Raw genomic sequence first — 12,741 nt, forward strand, 5'->3', positions numbered from 1 at the left:
CTATGACACTTTACTCTGTATTCCATTATTGCTTTTACCTTGTACTACCTCAATGCACTCTCTACTAACCCAATGTAACTGCACTGTGTAATGAATTGATCTGTACGATCGGTATGCAAGACAAGTTTTTCACTGTACCTCGGTACAAGTGACAATAATAAACCAATTTACCAGTACCGTCCAGTTTTAGACTCCCCTACATTGGGGAAAGACTGACCATCCCATCTTATTATCTATGCTGATCATAATCTTATAAACCTCTATAAGGTCACCCCTCATCCTCCTTTGCTCCAGGGAAAACAGCCCCAGCATATCCAGTTTCTCCTTATAACTCAAACCCTCCAGTCCTGGCAACGTCTTTGTGAATCTTTGTCTGCACCATTTCCCGCTTAATGACATCCTTCCTATAGCTAGGCAACCAGAACTGTGCACAATACTCCAAGTGCAATCTCACCAACGTCTTGTACAGCTGTATATAAAGACCCGTCATTAAAGGGAGTCATACAGCATGGAAACAGGCCCTTGTGCCCAACTTGTTCATGCCAACTGTGTTGTCCAGCGAGCTAGTCCCACCTGCCTGCATTTGGCCATAGCCCTCTGAACCTCTCCTCTCCATGTGCTTATCTAGATGGCTCTTAAATTTGCTAATGTGGCCCGACTTAACAACTATTTCTGGCAGTAAGAGGTCAATGTAAGATGTAACATGTAAGGAGGTTAGTGCGTAAAGTTAATACAATGCGATTCGTGATGATAATATTGGCATAGATTTGAAAATTGGTTGTCAGACAGGAAAAGGAGTTGTCAGAAACAAGAGACAGCTATGACCCTACCCCAGACAAGGACAGTTAAATGAAAGAACTGAACCTGGAACCTTGATTTCCCGACCAACAGACCCGCAATCAGTGAGGACAGGCAGCAGCACCTCCAGCACGATATTCTCAACACTGGTGCCCACCAAGGCTGCGTCCTCAGCCCCCTACTCTACTCCCTATACACTCATGACTACATGGCCAGATTCTGCTCTAACTACATCTCCAAGTTTGCAGATGATACCATTGCAGTGGGCCGTTTCTCACTGACGAGGAGTTGGAGTACAGAAAGGAGATAGAGAGCTAGGTTGGCATGGTGTCATGACAACAACCTTTCCCTCAATGTCAGCAAAACAAAAGAGCTGGTCATTGACTTCAGGAAGGAGGGTGTTGCACATGCTCCTGTTTACATCAGTGGTGCTAAGAGGGCTGAGAGCTTCAAGTTCCTGGGAGTGAACATCACCAATAGTCCAACTACCTAGATGTAACAGCACCTCTACCTACTCAGAGAGGCTAAAGAAATGTTGGCATGTCCCTTTGATACTCACCAATTTTTTATTGATGCACCATAGAAAGCATCCTATCCGGATTCATCATGGCTTGGTCTGGCAACTGCTCTGCCGGGACCACAAGAACTGCAGAGAGTTGTGGACACAGCTCAGCACATCACAGAAACCAGCCTCCCCTCCCTGGACTATGTCAAGACTTCTCGCTACCTCAGGAAAGCAGCCAGCATAATCAAAGACCAAACCCACCCTGGACTTTCTCTCTTCTCCTCTCCCATCCGGCAGAAGATACAAAAGCCTGGAAGCACGTACCACCAGGCTTAAGGACAGCTTCTGTCCCGCTGTTATAAGACTATTGAATGGTTCCCTAGAATGATAAGGTGGACTCTTGACCTCACAATTTATCCTCGTTGTGACCTTGCACCTTATTGTCTACCTGCACGGCACTTTCTCTGTAACTGTTAAACCTTATTCTGCATTCTGTATTGTTTTTCCTTGTACTACCTCAATGCACTGTGCAATTGAATTGATCTGTATGAAACGGTATGCAAGACAAGTTTTTCACTGTAACTTGGTACAATTGACAATAAAAAAAAAACAGTTCCAATTTCAATTCCAACCTGCCTTTTGAGAGAAGTTTCAGAGTCAAAACAGTTGGATAAACATCTGCCTTCAAACCAACCTGCAAGGCAAGACCAATATTCAAGTTGAGGAAAAAGTTGGCATTTATTTCACCTCACAGTGCCTACGTGTCTTTGGACCTGGATCGTTTATTTAATGCACCATCAGAAGCCACATCATCAATAAATTTCCGAGGGTTCATAGTGCATCTTTAAGTGACACTTTTCAGGTAATCAACACACCTCAAGCATTTCTGTAAAATGGCAGTGGAATTCGAAAGTTACTCATTACTATTACATGCCCTCATTTTCATAACCTAATTACAGTTTACGTGGCGGGGCGATAAATCCTGACAGAGAGGAATTGAGAGTATTGTCAACTTGCTTTAGAAGAGGAATGTGATGCTGAGGAATCGCTGATTGTGGTTACAGTGTCTATTAATCAATAAAAAAGCTTAGTTAATGTTGTGGAATTTATGTGGGGCCAACAGCCAATGAACTGACGAGGCTTAAATCTCTGGAGAAATGCCATATTGAATTAAATATCCAGTCCTAATGCCTTCCTTTCCACTGCCAAGGCTTGTGCTGTCCTCAGCATTGGACCTTGACAAAGCTAAATCCCATCCTCATATTTAACTGTACTCTTTCAAATCTTTCCCTCACTTCTCATCAAGTCACAGAATCGTGTGGCATGGAAATGGGCCATTTGGCCCATCATGTTCATGCCAACCAATGGGCACCCATCTGTATTACCCCCCATCTTCCAGCACTTTTCCCACATGGAGAGAGGTTGAGACTTTGAATGGGACCTCTTGTATGATTACATGGACTCTTGACCTCATCATGCCCTTGCACCTTATTGTCTACCCGCACTGCACTTTCTCTGTAACTATAACACTTTATTCTGCATTCCATTATTGTTTTCCCTTGTACTACCTCGATACACTGTTGTAGTGAAATGATCTGTATGGATGGCATGCAAGACAAAGTTATTCACTATACTGTGGTATATGTGACAACAATAAACCAATTACCAATTCATTGAAGCATAGCAGAATGAGGGGTGGTCTTATAGAGGTGTTTAAAATCCTGAGGGGCATAGATTAGGTGAATGCACAGTCCTTTTTTTCCCAGGGTTGGGGAATCAAGAACTGGAGGACATAGGTTTAAGGTGAGAGGGGAGAGGTTTAATAGGAACCTGGGGGGCAATTTGTTCAAACAGAGGGTGGACAGTATTTGGAATGAGCCATCAGAGGTAGTGATTGAGGGAGATACATTAACAACATTTAAAAGACACTTGGACAGGTAAATGTATTGGAAAGGTTTAGAGGGATTATGGGCCAAAATGCAGGCAAATGGGACTTGATTAGATGGGAATCTTGGTTGGCATGGATCAGTTGGGCCGAAGAGCCTGTTTACTACTGTATGACTCCAAGACCCAATATCCTTCTATGCCTAGACGATCCAAATGCTTGTCTAGATACGAAACACGTTCTCCTTCCCCTTCTTTTGCCCTTTTCAAATAATCATGCCTTTGTCACACAAGCTGTGGGCTCAGCAATCAAACTGCCTATTTGGTCTATTGAACCCTTTTGTTTGCCTTCCCCACCACCGGCCCCTCCTTCCCTCCAGCCCCAAGCCTGCCTATAACTCTCTCATTGCAGGGTTAGGCCAAGAGAATGGGGAGTAGGTCTAATTGGATAACACTTTCAAGGAACTAGCACAGGCACAAAGGTCTGAAGGGCCTCATTTTTTGAGGTAAGATTCTGTTTCCAATCTGGATCTTAGAAGTGAGTGGGGGAGGGGCATTCTGCATGTCATCTCCATGCTAATTAGAAAAGAGTTTTTTTTTTAATAATCCCAATTCTTGGTCCTTCCCCAAGAAACTCCAATGATTGTCCTTGATTGATCCAGTGATTTATGCCACCCTTCAGATCTTTTCCAATAATTTTGCCCACCGCTGACATTAGCTTGACTGGCCCAGAGTGACTTGACTCCTTTCTTTCTTGATTTTCAAACAAAGGTACTACATTAACCACCTTCCAATCTTCTGGATGCATCCCTGCAGCTAGCAAGGAGTGGAAGTATTGTCAGTGCCTATTTAGTATCCCCTTGGGCCATGTTTATCCAGGCATGGTTCTTTTTGACTTTTAAAGATGCTAGACCAACTAATAGCACTCAAATATGCAGAAGGAAAGAGAGAAAGAAATTCAATATTTCACCTTCAAAGCTCTCAATCACCTCAATGACTTCATCAACCATCACATCCACAATCAAACCGTCATTGTTCACCCAATGCATAGGAAAAACCGAACCGTGATATCTGCCACATCATTACTAGTACTAAAACAATTTCTGGCCATTCATTAATTGGTCATTGCCAAAGATCTTCTGTTGTCCTTAAATAAATGTTGTATTCTCAAAACTTACGATACCTTTGTAGTTAGGGATCTCTTGGAAAGTGTGAGTCATCGTATGATTGAATTTCTTATACAAATGAGTGGGTGCAATAGTTCGATCTAAAAGCATGTATTGTGCCTAAACAAGGGAGACTACAACAGGATGAGAGAGGAGTTTGACTAGTGCAAACTGGGAACACAGGCTATATGAGGGACAGTTGAGGAACTGTGGAAGACTTCAAAGAGATTTTTTACGGTGCTCAACAAAATATATTCCAGTTAAAACCAAGAGAGTAAGGGTGGGGAGAGCCATCCTTGGATAACTAAGAAATAAAGGAGGGCATCAAGCTAAAAGCTCATGCATACATAGTCGCCAAGAGTAGTGGGAAACTGGAGATTGGGAAAACTTTAAAAAGCAACAAAGAACTACTAAGCAAGCAATAAGGAACGGGAAAGATAGATTATGAAAGTAAAGTAGCACAGAATATAAAAACAGATAGTAAAAAGTTTTTATAATTATATAAAGTGGAAAAGTGAACGTCGTTCCTTGGGAGATGAGAAGGGGGAATTAATATTGGGTGATGTTGGAAATGGCCGAGGTCTTGAACAACTATTTTGTGTCGGTCTTGGCGGAGGACACATCTAACATGCCAAAGAGAGATGTTATGGATGCGATGGGAGGTGAAGACCTTGATACAATTGCTGTCACTAAAGAGGTAGTGATGAGCAAACTATTGGGCCTAAAGGTAGATAAGTCCCCTGGTCCTGATGGGATGCATCCCAGGGTACTGAAAAGAAATGGCGGAAGTTACAGGAGAGGCGTTGTGATAACTTACCAAAATTCTCTGGACTCTGAGCAGGTCCCGGCGGATTGGAAGACAGCCAATGTCCTTGCCACTGTTTGAAAAAGGATGATAGGTAAAAGGCAGGTAACTATAGGCCACTTAGCTTAACGTCTGTAGTCGGGGAAAATGCTTGAAGCTATCATTAAGGAAGAAATAATGAGACATCTGGATAGGAAGTGGTTCCATCAGGGCAGCCACAGCATGGATTCAGGAAGGGCAGGTCCTGTTTTGACAAACTTACTGGGTTTCTTTGAGGATATAATGAGCACAGTGGATAGTAGGGGAACAGGAGGATGTTGTATACTTGGATTTCCAGAAGGTGTTCGATAAGGTGCCACATAAAGACTTATCCATAAGATAAGGATGCATGGAGTTGGAGGTAAGGTATTAGCATGGATAGAGGATTGGTTAACCAATAGAAGGCAGAGAGTTGGGATAAATGGGTTTGGCAATCAGTGGTGAGAGGGGTGCCGCAGGGGTCGGTGCTAGGCCCACAACTGTTCACGACATACATTAACGATTTTGGAAGAGGGAACCGAGTGCAGCGTAATCTAAGTTTGCTGATGACACTAAATTGAGGGAAAAGCAAATTGTGCAGGGGATGCGGAGAGTCTGTGGAGAGACATAAATAGGTTAAGTGAGTGGGCAAGGGTCTGGCAGATGAGTACAATGTTGGTAAATGTGAGGTTATCCACTTTGGGAAGGAAAAATAGAAGATCAGATTATTATTTAAATGGTGAAAGACTGTAGCATGCTGTTGTGCAGAGGGACTTGGGAGTGCTTGTGCATGAATCACAAAATGTTGGTTTGCAGGTGCAACAGGTTATCAAGAAGGCAAATTGAATGTTGGCCTTCATTGCCAGAGGGATTGAATAAGAGCAGGGAGGTTATGCTGCAACTGTACAGGGTACTGTGAGGCCGCACCTGGAGTACTGCGTGCAGTTCTGGTCTCCTTAATTGAGGAAAGATATACTGGCTTTGGGGGCGGTGCAGAGGAGGTTCACCAGGTTGATTCCAGAGATGAGGGGGTTTGCCTACGAGGAGAGATTGAGTTTGCCCAGGACTATACTCGCTGGAGTTCAGAGAATGAAAGGAGATCTTATCAAAACACATAAAATTATGAAAGGGATAGATAAGATAGAGGCAGAAAGGTTGTTTCCACTGGTGGATAAGATTAGAATGAGGGGACCTAGCCTCAGGATTTGGGGGAATAGATTTAGGATGGAGATGAGGAGAAACTGCTTTTCCCAGAGAGTAGTGAATGTGTGGAATTCTCTGCCCAGGGAAGCAGTAGAAGCTACCTCATTAAATAAATTTAAGATACAGTTAAATAGATTTTTGCATAGTAGTAGAATTAAGGGTTACGTAAAAGGTAGGTAGGTGGAGCTGAGTCCACGGCCAAATCAGCCATGACCTTATTGAATGGCGGAGCAGGCCTTGACGGGCTGAATGGTCTACTCCTGCTCCTATTTCTTATGTTCTTAACTACTCACTTTTACCCCTAGTGTACCTTCCCCAGAATTTACTCCGAGCACTTTGTATCCTATTGCCCTGGTCCTGGAGATACAAGAGGCTGGAATCAGGAGCAACAAACAGTCTGATGAGGAACTCAGTGGGTTGAGCAGAATGTAGGGTTTTGACTTGAAGTGTCGATAATTCCTTTCCTCCCACAGTTCCTGCTCGACCTGCTGAGTTCCTCCAGCAGATTGTGTGTTGCTGTCCTGTTTTGTCCTGTTTTTTGAATGCACATGCAAAATATTCATTTGAAAATCATATGTTTCACTGCCAAAATGATATTACATTGTTACATCTTACCAACCAGAGAACAAAACATCTGTGGAGCTAAAAGAGACTACAGATTCTGGGATCTATGATTGCAGACCCAATAATGTGGTTAAACCTTTCCTTCCTCCTCAGTCCAGGAGCTACAAAAGATGGACAATAAATATTGGTGTGTCTACATCATCTCAGGTAAGATAAGAATAAGATTTCTTTATTGGTCACATGTACATCGAAACCACAGTGAAATGCATCTTTTGCGCAGAGTGTTTCTGGGGCAGCCCGCAAGTGTCGCCACGCTTCCGGCGCCAACAAAGCATGCCCACAACTTCCTAACCTGTACATCTTTGGAATGTGGGAGGAAACCAGAGCACCAGGAAGAAACCCATGCAGACATGGGAAGAACATATTAACTCTTTACAGACGAGCAACCGGAATTGAACCCGGGTCGCTGGTGCTGTAATAGCGTTACACTAACAGCTACGCTACCATGCCTGCTGAATAAATAAGACAAAATCATAACAGTGACTATCTTCAAAAGTATTCTTATTCAGTATTGGTTGTGAAGCACCTTCAGAAGTCCTGAGTCTGTAGAAATGCAAGCCTTTCTTTTCCTCAAAGTGAGGTCCAAATCTTGGCCAGTGGTTGCTCACTTCTTGCTGACCGTCTGAACTATTGAACATACTCGCAAGACAGTTTATTCGAATTAACTTCTTCAATGGTCTCAGTTGCTGAATGCTTTGTCCTGGGGAGAACCAGGCCAATGGTCTGGTATTCCATGGAATAAACAACACACAACAGGCCATTCGGTCCAAATGGTACATGACGGTCCCACAGACAAAGATGGAAGCTTGGTCCTATTCTCACCCACCTGCATTTTTATCCCGATCAAATGAAAAATAGATGTAACCTCATGTGAACAAGGTTTGGATTAACACAAGAGGGCCTGAAGGAACGCAATGGTGTCAGGCAGCATCTATGGAAAGTAATGGACAGTCCGACGTTTCGGGTGGAGAGAGTGGAGATAGCTGTATAAAGTGGAGGAAAGGGGTGGAGCAAGAGCTAGCAGGTTATAGGGAGATCCAAGCTGGGGGGGGGGGGGGGGGGGGGTGCGAAAAGCAGATGGGGGTGGGAATGATGTCAGAAGCTCAAAGGTGAATAGGTGGAAGGGCTGAAGATCTTAGAACCTGATAGGAGAGGGTAGTGGAGCAATGGAATAAAGGAAGGGAGGTGGGGAGGGGGAACTGGTGGGAGGTGTGTGTGGGTGATGGGAGATGGAGAGAGTTGGGGAGGAGGAAGAGGGTAGAGTGATAGGGGCCAGGTGGATCAGGAGGAGAGGAAATAAGTAAAAGAGGTTGGATTCATCCTGTTTTGAGTTTATAAACATTTTCAGTGCCTTTACCAATACTTATACAGTGGATGAAAAGTCATCAAAATTGACCAAAATGAGCTTCTTCTCTTCAAAAGAGGTTTAGCTCTGTTAATCAAGAGGCAATCTAGGTAGAAAAGTTGAAACCTACACAAGTTAATGGATCCCCATAGGAGCATTCAAGGACAAAGTGAACTGCGAACACTAACAGGTTTACTGGGGATAGTGATTCGTCTAATGCACCCGGCTGAATCTATTGGTCTGAGGATGTTGAGTGCTTCTTAACACGAAACTCAACCTTTACTATTCACACGGCAGGGCTTTTGTGGAACACATTTGAAAGCACATCATAAGATCTCCCAAAAAAAAAACATGGTAGTCAGTTAACTGTGCCACTGGAAATTACTCCTGAGTGTAGATGGGTTGGAAAAGAATTTGAAGGAGCTTAACCTGATCTTAACTGCCACATTAGCTCATCAGATCTCACGTTCTGAGATATTCCTTTTTTTTCATATCCCCTTCCCGGTGGTGCTGCCCATGTTCTTGAACCATTAATTCCCACCTCTTCCATTATTGTCACTTTAGCATTTCATTTTTGCACTGCCTCAGCTCGCACTATGAGACTTTGCACAACTTCTGTTGGTTTTGCCCTCATTGCTGTGTTTATTATCACCATGCACACTGTTTACTTTGTGCGCTTGACATGAGCAAGGAATTTCATTGCACCTGGTGTATATCTGAATCTAAATCATTGCCTTTCTCCATCTTCTCTGCGACCGTTAACGTGTTATCTATCTCTTTCCCAGGCCATTGCACCTGAAATGCTAGCTGTTTCTCTCTCCACAGATGCTGCCTGACCCGCTGAGTGTTTCCAGCATTTTCTCATTTTTATTTCAGATTTCCAGCATCTACAGATTTTTTGTCATCTCTGATCCAAAAATAAATATGTGAGTCCTCAAATCCATAACCAATGTTGTTATAAGACTATTGAACAGTCCTCTAGTATGATAAGATGGACTCCTGACCTCAAAATCTACCTCATTATGACCTTGTACCTTATAGTCTGCCTGCACTGCATTTTCTCTGTAACTGTAACGCTATATTCTGCATTCTGTTGTTGTTTTCCCTTGTACTACCTCAATGCACTTGTTGTAATGAAGTGATCTGTATGGATGGCATGCAAAACAAAGTTTTTCACTGTATCTTGGTACATGTGACAATAATAAACCAATTCCATTCCATTGCCAAAGTCTCCTCTACTCAGTCATTGTCCCATTTCTGAATGTGTCTGAGCTTTGGTGTTGTGGACACAGAATGGTTGCGAATGGAGTTGAACATCAGCAAATATCTTCTGACCTAAAGACAGTAGGACTGTTAGTGATGAAGCAGCAGAAGGTAGTTGGGCCAAGGACAACTGATGTCCCGGAGCTGGGATGATTGACCTCCATTGGCTACGCCAATCATCCCTTGTGAAAGGTATGACTCCAAGCTTTCCCTCAATGCCCATTGACTCCAGTTTTAGCGGGGCACCTTAATGCCACAGTCAACCATCTGTTACGTACCTGGATACCAAGGGTACCTCACCTCTGATATTCAGCTCCTGTGCATTTTCTGCCACTTGTTTATGAAGTCCAGGATCCTGTATACTTCTTTAAACCGCTTTCTTGACATGCCCTGCTTCCGTTAAATATCCATGCACAAAATGTCTCAGAGCTCTCTATTCCTGTATCTCTTTATAGTATGTTCCTTCCACTTGTTCTTTGGCAATCACCCTAGTTTAGTTTCACCTCCGCAACTTATTTCTGTCTAAATCAGGATCCTTCTTCACATCCTCCACCCAGATAAGAGGAAACGATTTTCTCTCCCGATAACCTGCTGTGATAATCATCTGGAAAACATTATAAAGTACCGTAATGGGAAGAAAGATTAGTGTGCAGTTTCAGGAAGGCATCGTTGAGAGTTTTAAGATGAATGATTTTGGCTTTATGATGATTAGCAGGCCTCTTTACTCTGCTCTGTACAACGATCAATAAGTCCTCCTATTGGAGAGTGCTCCAATTTTCTGCTATCCTGTACTAAATAAGCCAAGTTAGCCTAGAATTTTATTGAAATCGATCACTCTGTTCACCACAGATACTGAAATTAAACAGAGCTGAGGACGGACACTCAACAGAGATGATCGGCCTTTGAGCATATTAATGTCTGGGCTGACAGATTTTAGGTTGCTAAGGGAGCTGGGATACTACTGGGAGGTGAGGAAGGCGATCAGTAAAAATGGTGGGTTAGTATCAAGGGGCCAATTGGCCTAATTCTATGCTTATTTCTTAGATTCTCCAAACCTGCCATGTTCCAGCAGAAGGTTTTCATGTACCTTATGACAAAAGGCCATTCAGCCCATTGTCTATGTCAGTTCTCAGAGAAATCCCCATTCCCCTCTCAGGAACCTAGTCTGTTGAAAGGACATTGACTTGAAACATTAACGTTTCTGTATCTAAGTGCTTCCATAGAGTCATACAGCACTGAAACAGGCCATTCGGTCCACTATCTCCATGCTGACCATTGTACTTATCTATACTAATTCCATTTACCTGCATTGCGTCCACATGCCTTCTATGCCTTGGTGATTTAATTGCTTATATTCTCTGGTTACACAAGTTCTCCCTGTGATTGTGTGGGTTTCCCCAGGTGCTCCAGTTTTCCTCCCACATTCCAAAGACGTGCGGGTTGGCAGGTTAATTGGCTGCTGTAACTTGCCCCTAGTGTGTAGGTGAGTGGTAGAATCTGGAGGAGTTGATGAGAATGTGGGGAGAATAAAATGGTTTAATGTAGGATGAGTGTAAATGGGTGATTAAAGGTCAGCATGGACTCAGTGGGCTGAAGGGCCTGCTTCTGTGCTGTGTCTCTCTCAGACTCTATAACACCCTACAGTTTTACCATACTAGATTCCCAAAACAAGCACTAGACTGCCCAAATTCTGTCACAGCGAATGATTCCAAAGGGCACAGAGATAATACTTCAAGGACATCCACAAGACTTCCTTGGAAAATTGTAACAACCTTCCTAAATCGTGGGAATCCCTGGCCCATGAGCACTCGAATCTTCAGAGGAGCATCCAGGAATGCACCAACACTTCAAGTCTCTCCAGTGGGAGCTTATGGAAAGAATGCTGTACTATCTCAACAACCAACCATGTGCCCTGACAAACTCTACCTGCCCATTCTGGGCCCCAAGTGATTATCTGAGACCAAAGGTTTGAAACACCATTAAACATTAATTTGGTTGAAGGAACACGTTCATTTGAAGCAGGTATCAGGTTTCAAAATTGGTCACATTCCAGGAATAACATGATGGTTCCATCAGGATCTGGTATGGCAATTCGAATGTGCAGGAATGTAAGAAGCTGCAGAGAGTAGTGGACTCAGCCCAATACATCACGGGCACATCCCTCCCCACCATCGGTAGTATCTGCAGGAGGCGCTGCCTCAAGATGGCAACATCCATCATCAAAAATCTCCACCATCCAGACCTTGCCACCGCCTCACACCTTGCCACTGCCTCAGGCAGGAGGTACAGAAGCCTGAAGTCCCACACCACTAGGTTCAGGAACAGCTACTTCCCTTCAACCATTTGGTCCTATACTGTGCTGTAATGTTCTATGTTCTTGAACCAACCGGCACAACCCTTATCACTACTCAGTATAGCAACACTGTGACCACTTTGATCACCTTGCACTAAAATGGACCTTTTTTTTGTTCTAATTGTGATCCTTCTTGTAAAAATTGTGTATAATTTATGTTTAATTTTTTCTGATGAATGCTGCTCGTATGACACGATGTGCCTGTGATGCTGCTGCAAGTAAGTTTTTCATTGCACCTGTGCACACATGGACTTGTGCATGTGACAATAAACTCCACTTTGACTTTGAGTCATAGAGTTGTACAGCACAGGAACAGGCCCTTCGGTCCACCACGTCCATGCCGACCTTTTTGCCCATCTACACTTATGCATGTGACAGTAAACTCGACTTTGACTTTGGCATTGCAGGGGGCTTGGACCATGTAGTCTTAGAGTCATAGAGTTATACAGCATGGAATCAGGCCCTTTGGGGCATTTAAAGAGGGGGTAAATATGGTTTTGTAAGAAAAGAGGAATTGACGGCTGTAGGGAACTGGCACAGAAGAGGAGATGAGGCCTAGGGCAGAGCAGCCATGATCATATTAAAAGGCAGGATTCCTATTTTCTTGAGCTGGATGACCCCTTTAAAGTTCCCTTGTCAGGGGCTGCTTTCTACTCTTGAATGTCTGTTCAGTCAAGTGAATCCGAGAGAACCTTAAGCTCCAAAATGATGGTGTCAGCAGAGCAGGTGAGCTGATTGTTGTCCCAGTCTGCTAGCTCCACACATATTGATGGGTAT

The sequence above is a fragment of the Pristis pectinata genome, chromosome 4, assembly GCF_009764475.1.
Source record: "Pristis pectinata isolate sPriPec2 chromosome 4, sPriPec2.1.pri, whole genome shotgun sequence".
NCBI lineage: Eukaryota > Metazoa > Chordata > Chondrichthyes > Rhinopristiformes > Pristidae > Pristis > Pristis pectinata.